At 35.5% G+C, this 27,684-nt stretch overlaps 1 long non-coding RNA gene across 1 annotated transcript; it reads left to right on the top strand.

Annotated features, from left to right (window-relative positions):
- On the top strand, positions 1-27,265 carry LOC140637528 (uncharacterized). Its single transcript, XR_012034618.1, has 4 exons — positions 1-85; positions 3,055-3,129; positions 24,857-24,963; positions 27,061-27,265. It is a non-coding gene; the product is annotated as an uncharacterized lncRNA (long non-coding RNA).
- The last annotated feature ends 419 nt before the right edge of the window (positions 27,266-27,684 follow it).

Genomic DNA, 27,684 nt, shown 5'->3' with positions numbered 1-27,684 from the left:
AACCAAATGGCATGTTGTGAGAAGGCCTCATTCTGTGTGAAGGCCACGTGACTGGGGACTGAGGCACTCTTCTTGATATTCCTAGGTGAGCTCCAAACAGAGTGTGGGCATCAACCATCAGTCATGAGACTGAGCTCTGTTGAATACACCAAACCAGCCTCCTAATAATTGGAGTCTCAGTTGACTCCACATAAACCAGTATAATCACACAGCTGGTTCATGTCAAACCAAAGAATCACGAGGGATATTTTTTTAGAAAAAGTTGTTTTGCTTTGTCACTAATTTTTTTAGTGATGACTAATTGATTTTAAATTATCTATTACCAGTTTGTTAAATGCTAACAAATAACAAAACAAACTTTTAAGGGTTGCAGGCAAAAATGTAATGTATAGAGAGAAGAGGTCTAAGTCTATGACACCTTCACGACTCATAAATATTAGCATGGACTCTGAGATTAGTGTTATGGCTCTCAGATTGGCGTCAAACATGGCAAGTGTTCTCGGCTTCCCTCTGGGCTTTTTTGCCTCCCCAAGTCTTTGTGGTACAGTCTCTGGGTCAGTTCCTGTTCAGCACACTAAAGCTGTTCTGAAACTTCAGTTCTTTTCTGAATCCAAGAGTGATGATACAGCCTGGACAACCTGTCTGACATTTTTCAGGCCCTGTTTCTGCCAGCTGGCATGGTTCAGTGGATTTATTCAACTAAATGGTGGTCTAGTCCAAATGAAATAAGTCAGCAGAATCCACAACCCTTTCATTCAATTGACTTTAAAGTCACATGGTTTTCAGACCCATGAATAACTCATGAAATTCTCTCTAGAGGTCTCTTGTAGAATAACCAAACGGTTTTATTATAAATAGTTAGAGGAGACTGGACTATTCTAAAGTGTGTTTTGTAACTGTGAAGGCCACATTGGAATTTCATGATAAATGTAATAGTGAATAGTGTAATTCAGTGATGTAAAGAAGGGAGTAAGGAGCAAAGAAGAAAAATGTTTGTAATTCTAATTTGAATATTTCATGATAATTGGCTCATGTATTCGCCAAGTTCTGTGAAGCTTACACATGAGTAGTATTAATATCTAGTTCTGGTGACAGACATGTAAACAGTTCACTATAGTGTAACTCAAGATGAAATTAAATCTAAAAGGGGGGGCTTAAGGAACATTCTTCATTCATACATAGAAAGGAAAGGTTAATTCTGACTTTAGAAATTAACTGGAGAGGAGAGAATAAGGTTTGAGGAAAGCTTCTTGAAAACAGACACATAGGAGTTTGTATGAGAGATTAGGTGATAAGCAATGAAGAAGGTAACTAAATTCCAGATTCAAGAAGTGCAATGAACAAAAGAATAACAAATATAGGAAATTTAGGAAGTTTTATATGACTAAAGTAACGGGAAGATAAATATGAAACAGAAGATTGGAGCCAGGTTTTATCAGCCCTCACTATGCAGTGTGGACATTTGGGGGTGGGTGGGTGATATGGCACTAGGGAATATTTTTGGAGGGCTAGTTGGATGATATGACCAAACTAGTATTTTAGAATGATAGCTAATGACAGCAAGGAGGATTCTCTGAGGAGTGGATCCCTGTGTAACTTGTATAATATTTAAGAGTCTGCAGCTATAGTTCAATAGACAAAAGATGAAAATATGTAAGAGTAAATGGAAATTAAAAAAAAAAGGATAACCAACAAAGACTAATTGACAAAATGAAGAATTTATCGTGAAAGTGAAGATGGAAAGAAACAACTTGGAAGTTTCTAAACCAGGAGACTGAGGAGATAGTTTGGTAATTTTACTGGTGAAGATGATAGGAATCTTTTGGTACAAAGAGGGGAAAGAGGTATAATAAGAATATGCTAATTTACAGGGAGATTACAAGCAAGCATGTGCAATTCATTTGTATAACTCACAAGAAAAAAAAACTGAAAAAGTGACATCAGTAGAAGATATATCTGTTGTAGAAAGAAACTGAAGCCATGAGAAGAGAGGAAGTGTGTGGAACAGAGTAGAATAAAGCCTCTAGGAATCCTGATGATTCAGGAAAACATGAACAGAAATGTCAGTGAAGCAGAATAAGAAACTCATGAAAGAATAGTATTCTGTTTTGTTTTGTTTTGTTTTAAGAGAAGTGTTATTGAATCAAGGGAGAAGTTCACGGAGATGGGTGATCCAAGGGTCCAAATACCCAGAAACGTTCAAAATGAAGAACAAAACCCATAAAATTAGATCCAATAATGAGAAGAGAGTACTAAGAAAATCTAGAAAGCAAACATAAACCAATATTTCAAGACAGTTGGCAGAGAAAGGAAGAGAACATTATAAAAATGGTATCTGAAGTACACAGATTATCAACATATACAACAGCTTCTCAGAAGAGATCAGTCATAAATGATCCAAATATGCATCTGAGTGTAGAATAATGAATTTTAGATTAGTGATTTACAACATGAAGTATTTCATTTAAGGAATATGTTATTATAAATTCCTAAACGATATTGGCACTGCTAGAACAGAGAACACATGGACTATTTAGAAGCCACATCTGGGTAGTTTTCATTTATTTTCATCTAAAGTTATAGCCAAATTTGTCTTAAACATTTTGTTGTATAATTTTATATGATTTGAATATGCATTGGGCACATCCAAGGGAAATGTATAATTAAAACTTGATTATGATTTCACTTAAAGCTATATATTTAAAAAAAAAAAAACCTAAAACTAATTCATTATTTCAATACCACATATGATCGTTAGTGATCTTAAAATTCAACGTTCAAGTTTTTCATTCTACCTGAATAGTGTCAGGATGCAGAGTAAATAGACAATGTTGTTCATTTTAATACTTGATACTGTCCATTTTGTTTCACTTCTATGAAAGGATCACAAAGTTCCAGAGTTTGCTAACAATAGGACAATAACACAGTATTTTATTTTTTTTTCTTGAAAGAAAGAACTATAGAATCCCCATGTTTATAAAGAACAGAAAACATATGAAACTAAGCAATACAAGGCAACTTACTCTCAGAAATTGTTTATAAAACTCTTTTTAGATTGCTTTCCATCGAATTAGAAGCACCTCTTCCACAGATTCACTTCTGCTAATGGTATTTTAGCTCAAACACAAGGTGAGTAGCAGTTTCATTTTCTGCAATAAATATTTTGAGGCAAAATCCTCTACTTTTATAGTTAGGGAGTTCTAGATGAATCGTGACCAAATATCCCAGCAAATATTCTAACAGGTCAAATCTGCGAAAGTGATAGCAAGGCTTCCACTACCTGTTTTGTTTAAATATAGTTGGAAAACTTGAGAAAATACCTCAAGGGAATATGGATATTTTTCACTTGTTTGTGATTAAAAACAAATAATAAAAAAAAAAAAGGTCTCCTTTAACTGAAGACACTTAATTAAAGCTAAAGGAGAAAGCTAACCACTTAACAGCAGGGGTACTCATGGATACAAATGCTTCATTAATTGGATAAAAGATGAGAAGAAAAACCTTACCAAAAATATTGCTATGTTTTTCTAAACACATTTCATTAAGTGCATTGTTTAATCAGTGGTCAGCATAGTCTAAAGAGAGACCGCCCACAGTCATGGCTCCAAAACACTTTTAGATAACACATCAAAATAAAAGAGCTGGATGAAAAATGAGAATAAGACATTATTTTTATTATAAATATAGAGCAGAAAAACCACTATCTGCTCATATGTAAGGCATATATTTCACTGTAAAGCAAAAACCATTCATTCATTCATTCAATCAATCAATAATGATTTCCTATCTACAATGCTAGGTCATATGCAATGGGCTAAATATCGAGTATTGAACAAGAAGGACAGAACTCAAGAACAGGGAGTTCCAATTTCATGTGATAAGTGCCATAACACAGCGGAATACAAAGTACTCAGAGAAAATTGAGGTGATACAAAGAAATCAGTCTTGGGAGGACAAAGAACATTCTTCGGAGGAGTTATTTCTATGCTTATTCCTAAGAATGAAAAGGAATTAACCAGCCAAAGAAGAGGGAAAAGAATGTCAGAGGTGGTTTTAAAAGATAAGCTGGAACATTTTCAATATTTTTAAAGTTTGAGTAAAAATCGACTCAAATCAGACAGTGCCAAACCTGGAAGTGGTTAGCAGAGCTCCACGGATAGGAACTGGGGGCAAGACTTTTAGGGTGAAGACATGGAGGCCAACCAAGGAAATTATTTGATTGGCTATAGCTTAAGCTCTGGCCTATTTGAGAAAACTTAGCTGGCTGTTTGTGATTGGCTGTCCCTAGTTTTTGCTATCTCATCCTTGAGATGCTTACAGTCTTCCTTGTTTAACTAGTCTAACAGCAGAAAGCACGATACACACAGAGACCAAGAAAACCATGAGACTTGGAACTTCTGCTGTCTTCCACGTGGCTAGACAACAGCAGAGTAAGGGATACCGAATGAAGGGAAGAGCAGAGATAACGTAGAGGCAGGGCCCAGACCGCGGTAGACCGTCATAAACTATGTTCACGAGAATGGATTCCACTTGAGAAAATTGGAATATGTATAATCCATGTCAATAACTGTAAATTTTTAGAAAGTGGGTTATATTTTTAAAATATCACTACACTATATATGAAGCACAAGTAAGTGTTTAAAATCCATTTTTTTACATCTATCCAAAGAAATAATAGACTGGAAATATCAGTAATAATATCCTCCTACAAGATGAATTCACAACATCACAAATTTCATGCAATAGTTGTTTTGAGGATGATGGTACTTATCACCCTGGGCGCAGACTGGCTATTTAACTCTAATAATGCAATTTTTAAAGACTAAAACTCATTAATAACGAGATCAAATACTCCAGAACAAAGTGTTTCCAAGTGAGACTGAAAGCCAAGTTTGTCTGAAGAATACAAATCTTACCACGTATGTGAAGGAACTCTTGAAGAACTGCACATGATGGCAGAGACCACCTTTTATACACAAGTGGCACAAAGATCTGCAACCCCTCACCTCCACCCAAAAAATGGATTTGGCAAAGGCGATAAAGGTGGCATCAGCAATATTATAGACATTGTATAAAGCTTGGCTTTGCCTACTTACACAAGAAATAAACACAAGGTGCAAATTCTCATTCACTTATTTTTAAGAAAAGAGTAGTGAGTGAATGAAGAGGAACTTTCTTTTCCACTCACTCACCAAGCTGTTTTAGGGAAAAGTCTAATCTAAGCAATAATGGGGGATATTTTAGCAATAGCAGCTAGTGCATTAACTTGATGAAGTGAAAGCAGTCAGTGTACTGATAATACTAAAATAAAAGAATGAAATAATAATAAGCTAATGGTAACAGAATGAATTCTTTAAGGCATAAAAGGTTTAGCTTCTGGTGCACTAATCACTAATGGAAGCAATGATAATTCTCCTCTAACAAGATATGCCATAAATATCACCTGATAAGCCTCAAACTACATTTCAACTTTAAGAGCTGGATTTTTTCCAGAGATACTCAGCCACATAATGCTATGTATCTTTTAAGATCAGTTATTGCACATGTGCGGTGGAAGATATTATACGATTTGTAGCAAAAGCAGTTATGCTTTGGAGATAAGAATCCTACTTTCGAAGGGAGCAGATTTGCTTCAGTGTTCTTCAGTTTATTCTTTTTTTAAAAGTTGTAAATATTTTTCTCTTGTGGACCAGACTGATATTGATTTTATATGTTTTATAACTACTACTTATGACATAATCCAAATCCTAAAGATGTATTACAAATGTCTCCACATTCCATTGCTGGTTATTTTGATTAGCCGGAAATTGAGTGTAATCTTTGAATGGTCTTTTTCTGTGGGTATTTCTATTATTGTGTGAGGCCAGGAGGCATTCCCTTTTGGGTTTTGCCACTTACAGCACTCTTTTTTCTAATCTTTTTCTTCACTGCATCACGATCATGCAAAGACAAGGGAAATAAGAGTTTTCTGTTGTGACAACAAGACAAAGTACTCTCAGTTTAAATATACTCCTGGCTAGAAAAATGCAATAAACCATGGTACCTATGGAAATACATTAAGCATTTCTTGAAGTTAGATTGAGGAATTTTACATGGACATAAACAGAGAGCATTTGTGTGAATGATTGGATTTTTTTCCTTTGAGAACAGTAGAGTATATCAAAATTTTTCAGAGCAACTCTCTGCAGTTGGGAAACATACTTAATTTCAGCAAAACTATTAAAGCTGGGAGAAAAAGAGAATCAATAAAAAATGCAAATCAATCTTTATTTGAAGCATGACCTGAGAATATATTTTAATAAGCAAAGTGCTCTGCTCACAAGCTTTTATTAGAAAATGTCTAAGTCCCAAAATATGATTTAAAGGGAAGCAATTAATTGTTGGTATTAATTATCTTAGGCATCAAAAACTATTTTCATGTTCATAATATCAGATATCTTTTATTTTGTTTCTAATACAAATGATTCACCACTTTGTCTATCCTTCTTTATCATCAGTAGTTCTCATGATGTTAAAGATAGAAAGAGGGCAGCCTGGGTGGCTCAGTGGTTTAGCGCTGCCTTCAGCCCAGGGCGAGATCCTGGAGACCCGGGATCGAGTCCCATGTCAGGCTCCCTCGTGGAGCCTGCTTCTCCCTCTGCCTGTGTCTCTGCCTCTGTGTGTGTGTGTGTGTGTCTCATGAATAAATAAATAAAATCCTTAAAAAAAAGGTAGAAGTTAAAGAGTAGCTTCTCTTTTCTTTTTAGTGACTGTAATGATTGATAGGACTACTTACAACAGAAATATCAAGAAATATTATTTCTTAATGTAGGAAGAAAGGAGGATATTAAGAAAGACAGACACATAACTCTATCTGTGCTAATAAAAATACCCCAATTGACAAAAAGCAAAGATGCCATGACTGAGATTTAGAAAAATAAAAAAAGGAATTGGAAAAAAGGGCGTAAGGGCATTAATTATATTAGGGAAATAAAGGGGAAAAAAGGAAGGAAAGAAAAGAATAAAGAATAAAGGGTCTTACTGGTTAGTTATACGTGTGAACTTGGCTAGGCTATGGGACGCAGTCGTTCAATAAAACACTAATCAACATTTTGCTGTGAAAGTTTAATGCAGATCTGGAGATATGGTTAGGATCTACAATCAATTGACTTTGAGTAAAGGACATTGTGCTGGTAATATAGGTGGGCCTCATATAATCAGTTGAAGGTCTTAAGAACAAAAAAAGAAGTTCCTTGGAAAATTTAAGACTTCTCAGTCCCCATAATCACAAGAGTCAATTCCTTAAAATGAATCATCTCTGTCTCTCTGTCTCTTTTTCTGTATCTATCTCCTCACTCTTGATCTCTCTTTCTCTTGTTGTCTCTCTCTACATATCTGGTATAAAGTTGGTTTTGTTTCTCTAGAGAACCTTGACTGATACAGAAGGTAGATCTCTTCTAAATGTTCTCCTTCTGCTGTTGAAGCAACATTTCTTTAATCTCATCCCGTACAGAGAATTCACTCACAAGTATTGCTAAAAAGAGGAATTTCTGCTATCATGTAAGAACCAACTGTTTCTGAATGAAAATGTCCCATTTTTTTACAGTTGCATTCTCAGTAATTTATTTTCTTATTTTCTTTTCCAAAATATCTGAAAAGAATGCTTTTGTAAGAAACTGAGAACATTCCTTAATGTACATTCACACAAAACAAAGTACAAAGATATGCTTTGGGCCTCCAAGTTTTCCATTCAGAGATCAAGAACGAGGGCTTACGTTGTTTATAAATCTGCACTCTCATGAAAAGTCCCATTCAAGTGTATGATAAGCACATAAATAATTATCATTATTTTCCACTAAGAGGACTGATAGAGAAGTACCCACGTAATGTAATCACAGACCTAATAATTAGTATGTAAGTATGCCATGCTATGTGAATATTCCTGTTCGTGAGAATATTTCTGCGATATATTTGATATATTTTTATACGTACATGTGAAAATGTGAGCAGTGATTAGATGATCAAATCTTAAATCTCCAGTTATGTAGAAGTGCTCTGGCTCTTGTACTGCACAGATGCTAAGTTTATCAGAGTAGTTAGAGAAGGTATCACGAAGGTGATAAGACCTGAGACCGTTCTGAGGACAGGCACAACTTGAGCACCACATGGCAGGTAGGGGCACACTCAATCTGGGATGAGTTTGAGGCAAAGGTTCAAAAATGGCTGAAAGCCTTAGGATGTTGGAAGCCACTACAAAGGAGGGTAACATAAAAGGAGATTTCACATTTTGCCATTTTAAATTCAAGAAAACAAAACAAAACACAACTTTGTGCTCCCAATTCAGGCTCCCTGGGTGATTACATGGCTGCCAATAAAGAAAGGTTTACTAAAAAAAAAAACAAAAAACAAAAAAATGAAGTTGGTATAAATTGCAATAAACAGTAACACTTTAAAATAATTGCCTAATCAATATTAATTCCTCTGGTATCTATTTAACAGCATTAATCACAGTGAACTCATTTAGTATTAATGTGAATGTCACAAATAATTCAATTGGATTTCCACTGCAATTCAACATTAATTACCTTAACTGGGCCATTATTTTAAAGTGTTACCCAGTAAACATGAAAATAAAGGCAATAAAATAATGAATTAAAGAATTATAGTGGGGTGCTATATATTTTATCACTATATAATAAAATATTTGATTCGTTTGAAATATTTTCATTGGAGGGTTTCATTTGTTAGTTGAATCTATACAGTCACATGTGCCCATGAAACTATGAGATGTCAGTTATCATATTTGTAAGAAAAAGGGTAGGGTTTTGTAAAGAAATTTGTTACATATTGAGATTTCTCATTTAAGTTCCAATACCTAGTAACACTCGTTATTTTAACTGTTGACTCCCGATCTCCAAGGGAATATATGTATGTGTATTACCACTGAAATGACTCATGGCAACTGGTTTTATGGTATTTATGCTAGTTTTTCAAGTTTTTTTTTTTCAATTTTCTCACTATCAGGTAATCAGCTTTCAGATGTCACTTGTATGAAAAACTTAATTTAGCAGTCTTCTTTTCAATTTTAATTTTCTTTCTAATATACTGAAAACTGTAAAGATAAGGAAGGGAGAAAGGAAGGAAAAGAAGAAAAGAAAGAAAGAAAGAAGAAAGTAAAGTAGAAAGAAAGCAAGGAAGGAAAGGGAAAAAAGGCCCCAGGCTTGTTACGAGTATGTGTGAAGTACAGATCAGTAGGCCCTAAGTGGCAAAATGCAGACCTTCAAATATAAAAGCTGTCATACACTGATTATACATAAGATATTTCAGCTTTGAAAGCCTCTAAATATTCTTCTGACTTTTAGGTTGTGCTCTAAGGTGTTAAGATTTCCTCATTCAAGTTAAATTGTTCTGAAATGTATCACAAAATGTAAACATTATATCTAACAATTTGTTTAAATTCATTTATTTGAGAAAGAGAGAGATCACATGACCCCAGGGGGAGGGGCTGAGGGAGAGGGAAAAGCAGACTTCTTGCCCAGCAGGGACCCCAATGTGAGACTCAGTCCCAGACCCTGACATCATGACCTGAGCAGAAGACAGATGTTTAGTTGACTGAGCCACACAGGCACCCCAATATCTAATATTTTATTTTCCATTTGTATTTTGTATATAAGTGCTCGAGGAAAGCGGTGCTTTTTGTTCGACTTTACACATTTCATAGCACTGAGTGGAGAGTTTTGCAAAACAAAAGTCTGCTAAAAAAATTTAAAAATATATTTTTTTATCTCATCATAGATTTTAGAAACAACTGTCTAATAAATCACTCATTCATACATATTTAGATACCATTCACTGGGTAATGAAATATACAGCGTGGGCTCTTTCAGTGGTTCTTAGAAACAAAGCATCTTTGAAAGTTCTTCAAATGAAATCTTACAGGAAGCCCCAATATGCAGATACTTGATCGAAATGGGGGATATGGGACCTGGAGCCCCAACTTTCCCTTCATGATGAGGGCAGCCTATAGGGAACTGCTGAGGAACCACAGGACTCAGTGAACAAACCTGAAACCAAGCAGATGGCAGGGATATTGGATTCAAATCTGAATAAAAACTGAGCTCTCTAACATGTTGACTATAGGTTGTTGATCATGAAACTTAACTTTTCTGAGCCTCAATCTGTCTACCTACAAAATGAGACTAAATATATCTTCTAATGAGTGTTTTTGGGAAGAGAATCATAGATATAACTACTGCTATTATTTGGTTTAGTGTTATTTCGATCAATCAAAAGTCCATTTATATGTTTTTTACAACAGAATATAAGTAGCTATAAAAAAGTAGGGAAACTTGCCATTTCCTATGACACAGATGGACCCGGAAGGCATTTTGTTAAGTGACATAAGTCAGAGAAAGACAAATATGCAGAGAAAGACAAATACTGTATGGTCTCACTTATATATGGAGTAGACAAAAAAGAAAAAAAAAAGGGGGCCACCTAAGTGGCTAAGTCAGTTAAGTATCTTAGGCTTGATTTCAGCTCAGGTCATGATTTCAGGGTCTTGATATCGAATCCCACCTTGGGTTTCACATTCAGCGGGGAGTCTGCTTGAGATTCCCCCTCCCTGCCCCATGTGTGCCTTCTAAACAGATAGATGATAGATAGATAGATAGATAGATAGATAGATAGATAGATAGATAGATAAAATATTAAAAAATAAAAAAAGCTCATGGACACAGAGAACAGATAGATTAGTAGTGGCCAGAGGTAGGGTTTGAGGGGTAAAGGAAATGGAGGAAGGTGGTAAAAGGTACAAACTTCCAGTTAGGACATGAATAAATCATGAAATATGATGCATAGTGTAGTGATGGAAGTGAATACTGTTTGGCATACCTTCATGTTGCTAAGAGAGTAGATCTTAAAAGTTCTCACCACAAGAAAACAAATTGTAACTATGTCTGGTAATTTATCACGGTGATCATTTTATAATATGCACAAATACTAAATCATTATGTTGTACACCTGAAATTAATATAATGTTATATCTCAATTATATCTCAATAAAGATATACTCACTGAATGTCTTCTTTATTTCAAGCAAAATAGGGGTTGAGGATAAAGCAGCAAATAAAAGGGACCAAGGCCTCCCCTGCATAGAGGTTATATTGGGGGCAGAGATTGATACTTATTATATACATTATGCATTATTTCAGGTGCTTATGTGTAACATAAATAAAGGAGGAGTAGGGGTGCCTGGGTGGCTCAGTTGGTTGGACTTTGGACTCTTGATTTCAACTCAGGTCATGATCTCAGGGTTATGAGATTGAGCCCCACGGCAAACTCTGCAATGAGCGCTTAGTCTCCATGGGATTATCTCTGTCTCTCTCCCTCTGCCCACCCCCCTCCCAATTCACATGTTCGCTCTCTCTCTAAAATAAATAGAGAAAATCTTTAAAAAATATAAAGGCATAGTAAGGAAAGATCCGGAGCGTTGTTTTTGTTTACCTGGTGTTTAGGTAGGGTGCTCAGGAAAGCATTTGGGACAGCGTGAGGGAGAAACCCATGTGGGTATGAGAAGGGAGAAAATTCTTGGTAGAAAGAATAGTCATTATAAAGGTCCTAAGGAGGAGTATCCTTGATCTACTGGGGAAACATGGAAGAGGCCAGTGCCAGTGTGGCTGGAGAGGGAGTTGATTCTGAGATTGGAAGACATCTGATGATTCGAACAATGATGTCAGATGACTGATAAGCTGAAGGAACGACTGCTGTATGGGATCGCCTGAGAGGAGAGGCAGTGTGAGTGAGGGAAAGAGCTCTAGGAGGCTCTGGTCAGAAGGGATGACGGCTGGTGCCTTGGACTGGGGGGTTAGTGATGGAGTTGCAAAATGTACACTTGGAACTGGGAGGCATATAAGGATTGTTCTTTTATTACACAATGGATTATATATATTTTTATATTTTTTTTATTTTTATATATATTTTATATTTTTATATATATTTTATATTTTTTTATATTTTTATTTATATATAATTTTTATTTATATATATATATATAATTTTTATATATATATATAATGATATTGGCTACCCACACACTTGAACTAGAACAAGATTCTAGTTAGATTCCTGTTTGTCCTGATGCAGAGTTTAAGCTGCAGGAACATGCCACTTCTTTCCATTTCCCTCTCTGACTTTGTCTTCCCACCCGCATCCTTCCGCATGCATGTGTAACTCCTTCTTCAGCATCGGAAGCATAATTTAACCTGTTGAAGCCTTCCTCGTTTGGTCTGTAAAATGCTCAGCTTTGCTCTCTAGCTTGAGAGCAAATCTAATAAGAGACCTGGGGAGGCTTTGAAGATTGTTGAAATGTCCACAGTTGTCAGATGCCATCAATATATTAAAATCTATGACATACTGTGTTTTATGGTTACACAACTGTATCCTGTGATTCTTGTGGTCCTTTACTACCTTACGAACATCTCTGTAGAGATGGGACTTTTCAGTGTGCTGTTTCTTTTTTCAGTAGCTAGGTGTCTGAGAGAGAGAATGCGAGTCGGGTTCTCATGCACTTCTTCTACCTCAGGAGAATGTGCTGTGGGGCAGGTTGCAGACGCTGAGGGAGCCCTCTCCAAATCCAGAATAACTACGACACTGCAATATGACATAACACACCACAGATGGGAGACTGTTATTGTCTCTCATGCATATAAGTATGGTGGAAAATATGTTTCTTCATTGTATTTTATAGCTTGCCAGTAGCAGCTAGACTTTTTTTTTTTTTTTTTGGCTGGGGGTGGTGGTACTATATGACTAACTTCTCTAATTATTGCTTTTGTATTTCCTATAGCTTCATCCAATTTATATCATCTTATCTGTTTAATGGTTATGCTCTTTGACCCCTGGATTCCATCACTTTTTCCAGAATGCTGTGTTTTGCATGTTCATATGACTCTTATGATATAGACAGAAGACCATGCTGTTTGAATTGTTTTTCTACAGGTAGTAATAAATATTTTTGAGTCTTCTTAACAATGAGAAATTTATGAAACACTAGCTGAGGTTGATCAATGTCAGTACAAACCTTTTTTTTTTTTTTTTTTTGGTTTTACTTGTTATCATTTTTGCTTTTTTTTAAATTACAAACCTGCCTAATGAGGAGGGATTGATCAACAGGTGAGAGTATGTTTATTTTTGATAATTGTAAAAACCTTTCCTGGAGCAATTCAGTAGTGATGACATTTCTATTTCTAGAATAATACCTTTTGATAATTTTTTTCATACTTTGCATCTGGTTTTGCTTTCCTCATACCAAGGAGACTATTTCAAACTGTCCATGGGAAATGTCTGCAACACTTATTTATATTGGTCTATATTATAACAGCATAATTGAGATATAATTCGCATACCATGCATTCAAGGTGTGCAATTCAATAGCTTTTAGTATATTCAGTTGTACAACCTTCACCATACTCAATTTAAAATGTTTTAATCACCCCAAAAGAAACTCCCATACCTTTTAGCAGGCACGCTGTCCTCAGTTTCAGGCAAACACCAATTTACTCTCTGTTTCTATGGATTTGGATACTCTGGACATTTCTTACACATAGAATCATACAACGTCCAGTCTTTGATGATGGCTTTCTTCACCTACCATAATGTTTTTTTAAGATTTATTGATGTTGGGGCACCTGGGTGGCTCAGCTGGTTAAGCATCTGCCTTTGGCTTGAGTCATGATCTCAGGGTTCTGGGATGGAGCTCTGCATCAGGCTCCCTGCCCGGGAGGGGGTCTGTATCTCCCTCTCCCTCTGTGCTCTCTCTCCTTCTCTCTCAAATAAACAAATAAAAACTTAAAGGAAAAATTTCATTCATGTTGAAACATGTGTCAATACTTTATTCCTTTTTATTTCCAAATAATACTCAATTGGGAGGAGACAGCACATTGTATAAGTCCATTCATTAGTTGATAGACATTTCAGTTTCTACTACTTTTTTGGCTACTGTGAATACTGGTGCTAGAACATTCATGCCCAAGTTTTTGTGTAAACACATGTTTTCATTCCCGTGTATATGCCTTGGAACACAATTGCTGGGTTATATGTTTAATCTTATGAGGAATTTGTAGATTGTTTTCTAAAGTAGCTGCACCATTTTACATTCCCACCGATAGTATATGAGTACTAGAATTTCTTCATGTCTTTGATAACACTTGTTATTATTTGTCTTTTTTATATTCATTATCCTAATGATTATAAAGTGGCATCTGATTGTGGTTGGAATTTGCATTTTCCTTAAGGCGAATGACAGGCAACTTTATGTATTTTCATTGCACATTTGCACACTTTTTTTTGAGAAATGTCTATTAGGATGCCTTCCCTTTTTAAAAAAAATGTGTTTTTTAACTCAATGATAAAAAAATCTGTTTTTTATCATTGAGTTGCAATTCTTCTTTATATATTCTAGGTTTCTTATCAGATATTATATTTAAAATATTTCTCTCCCATGCTGTAGATTGCTTTTTCACTTTCTTGATGGTGTCCTTTGAAAGACACACCATTTTAATTTTGGTGAAGTTCAATTTACCTGTATTTTTCTTGTGTTATTTGTCCTTTTGGTGTCATATCTAAAAATTCATTGCTGAATTCAAGGTCATAAAGAATTATACCTATGTTTTGTTTTAAGAGTTTTATACTTTTAGCTCTTACATATAGGTCTTTGACCTATTTTGAGTTTTTTTAATATAATGTGAGGTAAGTATACAACTTAATTCTTTTTCATATACATATACAGTTGTCCCAGTACCATTTATTGAAAATACTATTTTATCCCAATAAATTTTTATCTTAGGTAAAGAAAACCAATTTTCAAGGACTTAAGCACCAATTATCATTCCTCTTTTATTCGACAAGCATTGGCTAATCACCTATTTTATCTATTTTATCTTGGACTTTATGCTATGAATCACTAAGATCACTCTTCTCAGGTAATTACAATCCAATCAGTTACTATATGAATTATTAGGCCTAAATAATATGACACTGTCTACACCACATATTATAAATTTCTGCTGTCTTCTTATTCCTTTCCTGTATATGTGCATGTTCACGTGCACACATGAGTGCATGTTGGAATTAAAGACATTGATGTATATAGGTATCATTTAATTATATAGCAATAGCCTCAATTCCAACACCTAATGGTGGATCCTCCACATTTATATATTTTTTCTTCTTTTCCTAATAACTTAAGAGATTGATTTCACTAAAATGTGAATAATAAGCTATTTGCTATTTATTTTTTGTTTGGTTATTCTATCTTTTCTCTGTCTATTCTAGTTTCTTAAATGACTTCTTTCTTATTTATTATTTTTACAAAGAAATATATGCAGACATATTTTTCTTTATGCCCTTTTAAGAAAAAAAAAAACTTTAGTAGTTTTGCAAAAACTACTCAAACTGTCAAGTGCAGTAATTTTTGTGAAATTAGGAATACTAGAACTAACCTCTGCAATATTTTATTGTATCTGGCTCTATATCAGTGAGCTGATTAGTACAGGTGTGATACTTGAAATTATAAGCAGAAGGTTGAATTTGTAACAGGTATATTGTTTCATTGTTTTTCATATCATCTTCAAGGTACTCCGGGTATTTGCGGCTCTATAGGATAGTTGCAATGACAAAAACAAGGATGGATTAGGACAGTCCCAGAACACTTGCATGAACTATCCTTTGCACTAATAACCATATATTTAAATTCCCATCTTCAGCTCACAGAGATTGGCTTGGTCAATGCCTACAGTTGTTATGGAAGCATCTTTGTGATTTCCTGGAAACTATAAAAGTCTTTGCCTAGATCAGCAGCTGTTGGTCATATGGCATATCTACCTCTAACAGCAGCTTTCATGAATGCAGAAGCAATCCCCACTGGAGATCTAAAATGTTAAATCAATTTCTGTTTTAAAATCTAAACCAAAGTAACTGATGTTTGATGTTGCTGTTAAGAATTTTTAATTTTTGCAAAGCTCCTGGGAATTCTTTGAGAAAGCCACTCAGAATATGAGTGCATTTTATTGTCTATATCACATTAAGTCAAACTCTCTACACTCATTTACCTTAAAGAGAAAGATATCCCCTTAATGATGTATCCATTCCTCATTCCTGAGCAAACATATGCTTTGAGATAAAATTTGTCCATATCACAGAATAGTTTCTAGTCAACCCAAAGGGAGATAAAAACTGTATGAGCATTTCCAATGACACTATTATCCTACCTGGGAAATCCATTCTGTTTAGCCCTTGAGAAGTAAGGAATGGACTCTCATCAAAATCCAAAAGAAATACACTCCTCTGAATTCATTCTTTTATAGCCTTTTATGGAACTTTGGAATAACCACACACATTGAATGAGAGTTTTGAGCACAGCTGCAGCTCACTTGCATACCCCCCACTATTGAAACCATGGACAGTAGGAACATTCTGCTAGCCACATGTAAAGAGTGATTCTGGTATTTAAAGAAAATAAGTATGCTGGAAAAATTCCCTAAGAATAGTTTTCTTGAACTGACTTTAATATGGTGTTAAGAGTACTTCTTCCATCTACTGCAGCTGCAATTGAAAATTAGGTTCCCCTTCCATTTTACCATGCCTGAGAAAAGACCAAAATATGGATTTTTGGATGCACAGCAAGCCTTGTGCCTGGTGATTCTGATAGTGAGCTCTGAGGTCAGTAAAAATTTTAGCTACAATGAATAATGGTGTATGAACATTCATGTCCAACTTTTTATTGTCCAGCAACACTATTTATAGTATATGAAACCTTTGAAAATTATTTTAATAATTTCTCCACACCCATAAAAGAGGTACTATAATAATACATAGTTCTTAGTGTTTTCTTGAATATTAAATGAAGCAATGGAGGCATAATATACAGCATCATGTCTGGCTGTTACTGGTAGCAAAAACAACAACAACTCATCACAAATCTTTCATATTTTTAAAATGAAACAGAGAAGAATCAAAAACAGGTACTTTGCACATTGAAGAACAAGAAAAACCACTAACTTTTTTCTCCCATCCTGCAGGAGTTTATGCAAAAATCTATAAGATCTCTATGTAACTATGTAAAAAGAAAATGTCTGTCATACTACAATACTTTTGAAAAGTTCGAAAGAAAAAGGGCAAAGAGCGTGCCCAACACAAATGAAATGTTTTCATTTCTAGTTAGTTAATTAGTTATACACTAAACTTGTAGCCTTCAAAAGACTTCAAATGCAAAAGGCAAGATTGCACGCTTTCAGAGATTCGGAAAATGGATGATTGGCTTCCTTTAACCAGATTTAAATTGTACCTAGCTTCTGCAAGGCAGGCACATGTATCGATTTAATAATTAAATGCCATATGTTCATTCCCTGTTCTACCCATGCGTTTTTCCTCAGGCTGTGAATATGAATGTTGAAGAATTTGAGAGTCTAGACTTCAGTGGGTAGTCAAAGTTGGTAAAAGAAATGTATTGTATGTCATGCCAAAACAAATCTGAAAGCATTTGCACTTCTTGTAATTGAAAATATAGCAAGATATGCAACCCTCCTTGGGCTCCTCAAATGTCACAGAGGTTTCTAAAGGACAAATATGTGTTTGCTTGTTTCCTCCATTGTCTTAGCAATTGTTGAGAGCTTTCTTATTCAGTAAGAAACTTCAAAAACTGGAGATTCGCATCTTATGGTCCCACTCTCCTTTTAGAGATGAGGACATTAAAACTGAGGATTTAAAGAAATCACTTTCATTACATATACATTTGATTCAAATACCATCTTTTAGAAAAAAAAAGCACGATGTTAATAAAATAAAAGATGAAAATCCATTCAATATATCTACACACTTCTTTCTAAACATAATATGTATTTCTAAACTTTAATTTGGTAAAAATTGTAAATATACATACATATTTATAAGTCCCAAGGGAATATGTAGCAGATTATATCATGTTACTTATTATACATTATACATTATGTCCTTATTTATGTATTTTTCCTATACATATGGGCATGTACGGCTAAAACCTACTCCAACTCAAACTTTTTAGTAATGAGAAGGTCTTATATAGGTAAATTTTACTTAAATATTTTCAGAACTTCATATTTGTATAACATTCTATAGGTATAATTGAATTCATACCTGAAAAATAAAACAAGTATAATTGAACCCACAGTTAAAAAACAAACAAAACTAATAACACACATACACACCCTGTTGTATTATCTAGCCATTATGACTCAAACCAAGATAAAGAGGCTAGGGAAAGCATAAACATCATCACATTCTCTCCCTTCATCTTCATTCCTACCATTCATCCCTATATCCCTCTTCTCTAATAGCTAACAATCACAACATTACCCAGTTACTTAACAAGAGCATTCAACCCCATATCATGGGTGAAGGTACATACGTAAGGGAGAGAAGAGCTTGTGCCTCAGCAAACTGGTCAAAATGATCCATTATATGGATAAATAAAATGTGTAAAATAATCTATACACACACACTGTAACCACAAATGCATGGCGTGAATTATATTCTGGTATCTACATAAGAAGAATGATTTAAGTCATCGTGTCCTCTTTGCCTTTTCCAAAATATCGCCATTGCAATGAAGTCACTGAGCACAATTCTGATGAATTAGAAGTCAAATCTGCTTGATGAAGGAGCAAGCACAGCCAGAGAATAAAAATACTGGGTCGCTAACAGCACAGCCAAAAAAGAAAAGGTAATCTTGAGTAGGAGTGGGAACCCATTTTAATGGGAATGGGTTTGGAAATCAGATCAGAAGTCCAGGGTTCAAATCTCAGTTTTCACACTTATAATGGCAACTTCAGAGAAACTGTTCAATGCTTAGCCATGGAAGGTGAAGAGCTGAATACAATAGGCCTCTCTGATAGATAGAGACAATTGTAAAGGAATGATGATGTCTTTCAAGGGAGAAAGGAATAGTAATGTAGAAACATGGAAAAGAAAACCACAAACTGTCCATGGGAGTTAGCTATGACTTCACTAAGTGGACAACTTAAAAGGTAAGCAGTGGTTTAACTGATGGAAAAATGAAAGGGCATTCGGGACTGAAAGAATTACATGTAAAACCATAGGGCAAAATAAAAAAAAAAAAAAGAAAAAGAAAAAAAAAGCATAGGTCAGTGAATGAGCATGATGAGAAAAGGAGTGCAAGGAGGTCAGTGGGGATGGAGACTACTGGTTATGGAGAAGTGGAGGATATGCAGTCAGAGACCTGGGGAAAGCTGGATTTTCGAAGATTGCTTGATATGCATTAACCTTTGGTCTCTATCTTCTGGGTACACCAAGTCTCACGACCTCTACTATGTCTTTCAGTAGAAAGATCATGTGGTCCAACGTATAAATTTAGGAAGATAACCTTTGCTACGATGTAGAAAAACACTCATATAAAATTAGGTAGGAGGCCACTTGTAATGGCCTATGCAAGATATTTAAGGCAGGTGAGAGATTTGTCTAAGAGTGGCACTGGGTAATTGGACAGCAGATGCCAAATTCTAGAAATATTTATGGGCTAGAATCCACAAGCTCTGATAACCATTTAGAAGTTTGAAATGAAGGATGAGGGGAATGGAAATCTAGGATAAAAAAAAATGTGGTTTTGTTTGCTCGTTTGGTTGATGCTTTGGGTTTTTTGTTTGTTTTTGTTTTGTTTTTGTTTTGTTTTCTTGGCATGAAATGTATATGAATGGTGGTAGCTTTTAAGGAAAATATCATAAACATGCAGAAGTTATCAAATTGGTATTCAGTGTATTGATTTATTTTTTGACATAGTGAATCTAGTCACCAGAGAGGTCTCACATAGTTAGCTGAGTATATAATTTTTGAACTTAAAAGAATGGTCAGGGTTGAGATATAGAGTTTTAGAAGCCAGTAGGTTATTGATATAAACTTAATTTTTTTTTATATAAACTTTATAAATGGTATAAACTGCTTGGGGCAGAAGGCTAGGATGTCCCAGGAAGAATGTATATATAAAGAATGTACACAACAAACAAACAAAGTAAATTTAAAGGATAAGATAGGTAGAAGAAGAGGAAAACCAGTCAGGATTAATTAGTAGGAATAATCAGAGAAGTATTAGATTTCAGGAGCTCTGGAGGCAAAAGGCCAAAAAGGAGAGATGTTTCTAGTAGTTTTCCCAGGAGTACAGGGATGTCAACAGAGCAAGTATAGCAGAGATCAAGTCAGTTGAAAGCTCAAGAAAGATCATACAGGAGAAAAATACCCAGAAAACAGTTCTGAGACCAGCAAAAAGTACACTATACTGGAAATGTATCATTTTTATTTGAATGAATGGTTATATGTTTTATATGTTATTAGGAGTCATATGAAACATGTTCTCAGAAATTATGAAAGTGTGTAAGGACTAGAATACTAAGCACCATGTCAAGTTTTTATTAGCATCCTTGGTACCTTCATATTTGGCAGAATTTTCACATTGATGAGGTAATAATATAATCTAGAGCAATTTTATGCACCATTTTCCTGATTCCTTGAAAAAATATTATCATTAATAATTATAAACTTACTAATGCTATCGGTAATATTAGGATTAGAATATTAAGCAGTCCCATAATGTCCTTGAAGGACTCAAACTGTAGCATTTGATTTTTCATGAGTGTTTGCTGTTATAGAAGACATGAGATTTAAAAATTATAAAAAAAAAGGTATCAAAAAAGTATCTACATAAAATAAGCTAGAAACGTGCTCACGCATGAGAAAAGCAAGTCAGATTATAAATTGCACAGTGTAAGAACAACTCCATATTTCTGTGCATTTAGTATTAAATGGTTGAACATACGATCTCTCTATCCATATGTATATTCACTGCGACATATTTAGTGGAAACATATTCAAAATAATTCTTTGCATCTTAAGCCTAAAATCCAGTTTGCTTAGATTTTATCGCATGTGGAAGTTACTGTCTTGTACATACAAATTGGATCAGAGTATAGAAAACACCCCTATAAAGAGTAAATGCTGAAGCTATCTGGATCATGCACTTTTATTCCATGGTTTCGTTGCCCCCTAATTTTGGAGAACGATGTGATAATTCAGGAGAGTGGCTTTGTCCTAATGATTATCTACGTAGCACCTCAATGTACTGTGTCGCCTCTGGAAACACACCATCAGGGTACATTGGAAACATACCTCTGCTAGTTTGTCGGTGGTTTTCTGGGAAGCTTTGAGGTTTTAACTTTGATCTCTCCCCTCACACACTGAGATTTTCTCCTGACTCCACTAGCCCAGACGGAATTTCTACCCTTGATCTCTGAGGTAATCTTAAACATACTCTTGACACCAGCATCACTCAGTGGTAAAAGTTTCCCTCTTAACTGTGGTATGTTTACTCTTCAGTGTCGGTGTTGTCCTTTTGCTCATCTAGACTCGAACGTGGCTTCTTTAAACTTTCCAACCCGGGAAGAGTGTCTCAGTCATTTAGTTCACATGTTTCCTGCCTTGACTAAAGTGTTTTGAGGTTCCATTTTTGTTTCCTCAACTCTTTAAACTCCTTTTTACTGAGGAAACTAGACTTTCTCTTTGATCTGTCAAAGAGTTTGTAACAATGTTTGACCACAGGGTGAACTCTACTTAAAGTGGCTTCATATTTTTGCCGAGCTTTCATTCAACCTCTTTTCATACTGCTTCTCTCCCAACCCACCCTACACCTCAGATATTGAAGTTTTGTTTTGTTTTACTATTTAACTCCTTCCTATCAAACCTGATCTCGGAAATTAATTTGCCATCCATCTCTTCTTATGCCATCATAGGATGTGTTGACTCAACTGAGGATATTTGGAATTGAGCTCTATGTTTCACAGGTGGAGGAAAGGGAGATGTGAAACACAATAAATGAAAAAACAAACAAACAAACAACTGCTGGCACTTTGGGCAGAGAATGTTTCTCCAAATCCTGTCAGCCTACAAAATAATTTTCATTTTGTCATCTAATAAAAAGAAGCAGGTCAGGTACAAGGGAAGAAGATATTCATTAATCTACTTTGGCATCAGTCTTTCATGATAAAGTATGAACATATAACCAATACTTTCATGCACTCTAACCATGACAGAGAACTTTCATAGATACTATCTATTAGTTCCTCACATCAAAAAGAGGCTGAGTTAGCTGTTAGCATTTTTATCCTAATTTAATAAATGAACTCACATTCGGGAAAGTTAAAGTTTCCAATGGCCCCCAATTAGCGGCAGTTGCATCTGGAACTCTATCCCGGGTCTTTCTTCTCACATCTTGTTTACTTTCCCCAACATCACAGCTGCCACGGTTATGATTTCATCATTTCTCAAATCCTACCCTCTTCCCAGTTACTTCTTTTTAACCGATGCTTTGCTTTCACCATATGGATCTCAGACAGCATTAAATGTGTTTAATACCAATTGCAGATGGAATTCAGACTTAAATATTTTAAATGAATCTCTAAAATAAGTTGAACTACTTTACTTGGTACTTATCTTCACTGACATATAGGCCTGGACCTGAGAGGTAGTGCCAGGCCATAACCACACAAATGCCAAAGTTAACGTCCTTATATTATTATTCCTCAAGCACTGCGATGTGACTATTAATACTAGCTGTCTTGTCACATTTGCCTGCCTTCTGTAGCTCATTTTTTGAAGCCATCCCTTTCATTAACCACAGGATTTTCACTTAGATCATCTGAATATTCCTAGAGTTGATGGGGTTCCTCTGGCACCAACATCCATTTATAGAATCGCTTGTTACTATAGCTTCAAACAGGAAGGTACCGATTTCTGAATTGAATTAAATTCATTTTAAAAGAACTGTAAAAGTTATCATGACCTCCAAGGGATGAAATACAGAATTTCTACTGCTAATTTTTAAGCTAGTTACATTCAATCATTCATTCATTCTGAAAACATTCATTGTATTACCTTCTTCCAGTTTTCAAAGTCATCCCTGAGAAATATATTCTTGGATATTTCATTTGTTTCTATTAAGGGTCTATTATGAAAACAAACAAGAAATATTACAGTGTGAAATTTTAAGCATGCTGTTTTTTAAAGGGATAAAGAGGAACTAATGTGAAAGTATAATCTCCTGGTGAAATCACACTTCTGAGATTGGCTTAATTTTGCACATTACTCATCTAGTTTTTGTATTTCTCTGTGTCTGAAGTTACATAGACCGGATAAAAGCTGCTGAGCTAAATCCAGTGCTGGAGTCTGAATATACTCCTTGCTCTATAGACTCACCTGGATGTCTCTCACCTTCTCTGTTGCCCTGAGTGCTGAGCCGAGGCCTACTTTTCACTGACAAAGAATACTTTTAACAGACGAGTAACAATTCATGTTTGGCTCTTACTGGCAATCTGTCTGATATATACATCACTACTCAGACCAAGAATTTTGGGGACCTACTATCATTCTCTCAAGTGCAATCTATTCTCCTAGCCCACCCTCCCACTCTTGACCAGTCCTTCAACAGTTCCTGTGTACACACTGGCCACTCTACACAACCAATTTGATGCAATCAACTGGATTTAATGATTATATATACTCAGAGGTTCAGTATCAAGCTTCTTTTTTTGTCCTGAAAGGAAAGGCATATATTTATGAGTACCTACATATCCTCACATGAAAGCAAAGCTCTTCCTATATTATGCATTTTAACAGAAGAGGACTTAAATAAGTGATGAAATTTTTGTAACTTGAAACAACGCCATTTACTGTTTTATCCTTATTTAGATTTTTTAAAAAATCAGCCTCACACAATACTATGGAGGTTAAAAAAAAAAAAACAGAACTTTTTACATATAGAGAAGGAGGCACTCATAGAGTGAGGAAATATTGCACGCTCACAGTTGCCAGTTAATTATAGAGACAATTTTGTTAAGGAGTTTGGGAATTACTTGAGGTTTAGTAGAGAAGGGTTTATAGAGGAGATGGAATTTAAGGTGGCTTGAAGACAACTGTAAAATAATAAAAAAATCTGAACTTAGGTTTTAAATCTAGTCTCTGTCATCTCATAGCTCTGTGCTTTCAGAAATCAATTTTATATATTCAATCTTCAGTTTCTTAATTTTTTAAAAGATTTTTTTTTGAGAGGCAGAGAGAGAGAGCAAGCACACAAGCAGGGGGGAAAGGCAGAGGAGAAAGGGAAAAGCAGACTCCCCACTTAGCATGAAGAGATATGGGGCTGGATTCTAGGACCCTGAGAAATCACCAACCATCCTGCCTTATAGATTGAAATCTCCCAATAATGCTGCATGAGGATGGGTGGACTTTCATAAAAGAGAAAGGGAAGTATAAGCAAGGAAAGTAAGATGAGCCAAATAATAGAGGTGAAAAATGACAAAATAAATCCAATCTATTAAGTGTACCAGTTTGATTGACATAAGGGGATCAATATAAAGAAGAAAGGGGCCAGATTGTGACACTACCCCCAGATGTCTGGACTTGACCTTTGAGAAGTGGGGAGTGACAAAAAGTATTCTAATGTGAATATCTATCCCTAAAACAGCATTTTGAAAACCCAATCATCAGCACAAACAATGTTTTCTAAATAATTAGGGTTTATAGCACCAAATATTTTATGACATATTTATTTAGACGCAATGTCCAATTGTACTTCTCACAATGATCTAACGATGCAATGTAACAGAATTATTGAAATTACTATCAAATTATTGTTCAGCTAAGAGAATTTAAGGACACTAGGGTAGAATTTTATCTGACTATTTAAGGATGTATTCTAGCCTCCCATAGAAATCTGTTGCTCTATTTTAAGAAATTTATTTGGTTAAAATTTACACTCTGAAGACAAATTTATCGCAAATAGGTGATGCTCCCCCAAAACGTTTGAAAATCAAGCAAGATACTGTTATCGAAAGCATCAGAAAGCTGTTGTCCAGACTGTGTGTTTTACTTGCCTAAGATGTCCAGGAGGTAAGTCAGGTAACTTTGCAATTTCAATCAGAAGGGTGGTATTGCCAAGTGTCCAAGAAGAAGCTTGAAAGCAGCTGTCACAAACACTGCCTTGGGAGGTTCCCAGTCAACAATACACATCTCCTGCAGCAAGTGTTTATTCTTAACAGTGACTAATGCTTCGATGAAGGAGTGTGTTGGTGGGGGCTGTGGGTGTGCGTGTGCTAGAGCGCCCGGCGGCCTCAGATGGGGAAGATGGTGACCCCGCAGAGCGCTATGCCAATGACATTGCTGGTATCTTGAAGTGATGCATCATATATTATAATAAAATATCAACCATGACTGCTGATGTCTGACCTGCTTCTTGAAAGAGTTCGAGTCTTTGACGCAGTCACATTCTTAGTTACTTTGCAAAAACTCTGATGAAGAAAGTGAGAAAGATGTGTTAATATTTAATAAGCCTACTGATCGATTGCTGTGCCTTCTAAAATGTTCATCTCTTTGACTGGTGGGAAATGAACTTCATTAGGATTTCTCTGCTACCTTATAGCTCCTTGTTAACATTTCCCCTTTTGGGGCCCTGAGAAAAAATGGATAGCTTCTCTCCATGAATCTCTGCCAACCACACTCTCCCGCACTATTTTCCATATTCATTTGCTCCGAAAAGTGGATGTAAATCTCATTTTGCAAGGAAAATATTATCAGTTCTTTGTGATCTAAAGTAAAATTCGTGAAATGGTATTTTTATGATTCATAGAAGTAACTAGTAGATTGATTTAATATATGGAAGCTGGTACTATATTTAGTTTCAAGCTATGAATATCAAAAATATTAAGCACACTTTTTCATATTTTAGCTTCACTTTACATGTTTTATTTGAAAAAGCAAAAGAAAATTGTAGAACTTTGAAAAAAGGGAAACTACTAGGGAAAGATTTGTCTATATAAAATAATTATTATGAAATGCCTTTTATTTAAAACACCTCATAAAAGGAACTAGAGTACAACACATATAATGCTAGCTGTAATGCAGAAATTAAAATGCTGATTAGTAAGATAATTATCAGTATGACACCTCCTACATAAATGATTCACATTGAAGCTGAACTCAATGGTGGCACAAAAATTGTTACATGTATTGATAACCAAATATGTGCCCAGAACTTGTGAGATGTCGGCCTGCAGTGTCTCATTAAATCCTCAAACCAAAAAGTGAGATCTATCCTGTGGCCTCCTATTATTCCTATTTTACTAATGAGAAGGCTCAGGGAGAGATTATGTGAGAAACTTCCCCATGGCCACCCTGTTTAAAAAAAATATTTCCAAAGGAAGCTTAAAACCAAAGCATTGTGCATCTAGAGCCCAAGCTCCTAAAGAGTATGTATTCACAGCGGCAGGGCTGGAAAGGTCAGGTGGGTCCCTCCTCTGAAAATCCACTTCTTTTCGGAGAAAGCAGAAGAAAACACTCCAAGAGAAAAGCTGCACCGCCAAGGAAAAGGGTGTTTTAGAATCGGCTAACATGAAAAGCCAGACCTCCTTTTGATTATTTTAATTTCAATGAGAACGTGATTCAGAAAACAAGAGACAGAGAATGCGCAGAACTCTTTCTTGGGTTTTTATTCCCTTCCTAAACCAACATCATTAATAGTCAGTTATTAAAGACACCATTTCTACTCTAGTCCTTTGCTGAGGCTAGAATTATCTTGGTTCCTAAGCAATGAAGAACCCAAGCTGATGCCAATGAGTTTCTAGCACAACCCACAGCCAGCTGGCTACATAATCTGCAGGGCCCAGTACAAAATAAAAACGCAAGTTTACTTGTTCATAAATTATTAAGAATTTCAAAATGTTTACAGGAGAGCATTAAAACCAAACTCAGGGTGGTGTGCCTGCATAGACAGTACATCTCCGAGGCCTCTTCTCTGCCCACAGCCAAAGGCTGAGGGCTTATTCTGTGACCTTTTACAGGGGCGAAGATTCTTGACCATTTATATTAATCACCTTTGACTAGAAATTGTAGATGCCAGTGATATGCAGACTTAGTTCTCTTCCCTCGCTTGAGACAGACTTAATTTTAACATTGAGTTATAATTTTCTCACTTCTTTCGGGACGCTGAAGGAAGATTACTCTGTTTCTTCTGAGAGAAAACCAATCAACCGACCAACCTGTGATTTCTAGGCAATCTTCAAAACGAGAAGCTTTGAACAAGAAAATGTGTTGACATTATAGTTCATCCATTTTGAATGTAATCTATCTCCGAGGCGATGATATACATATCGTTGTTACCTACCGAAGAGCAAATAAAACACAGTCATGGTTTGTCTTTTTGTTGTCGTTGTTGTTGTTAATAAAAGGGACAAGACTATGACATGATTATTTCACAGGATCCCCCACATCTGGAGTATATTTCTTATACTGAGGAAGGGGGTGGGAGGACAAGGATGGAAGGAAATAACAGAAAATATTTTGTCTATACCTCACTCACAGTTTCCCCTGCTTCCGATTTTACTATGTCACCATTTTCCAAGTAGAATTGGCAGGATGGAAACTAGGCAATCGTGAGGGGTAAACTATTCAGTGTGAGAGAATACAAGGGCTGTATGCCAACCATATTAGCACCTGGAAGGAGACTTCTCACCTAGAAGCTGGTCAATAGTTGTGTATGGAGGTCATGGTTTTCTTAATGCTCTGAAACTTATCAAACATAAAATGGTAGGAAGATGTTATTATACGTTACAGGTT

This window comes from Canis lupus, chromosome 8, assembly GCF_048164855.1.
Source record: "Canis lupus baileyi chromosome 8, mCanLup2.hap1, whole genome shotgun sequence".
NCBI lineage: Eukaryota > Metazoa > Chordata > Mammalia > Carnivora > Canidae > Canis > Canis lupus.
The sequence above is the reverse complement of the archived record's forward strand: the minus strand, read 5'-3'. Positions and strand labels throughout refer to the sequence as shown.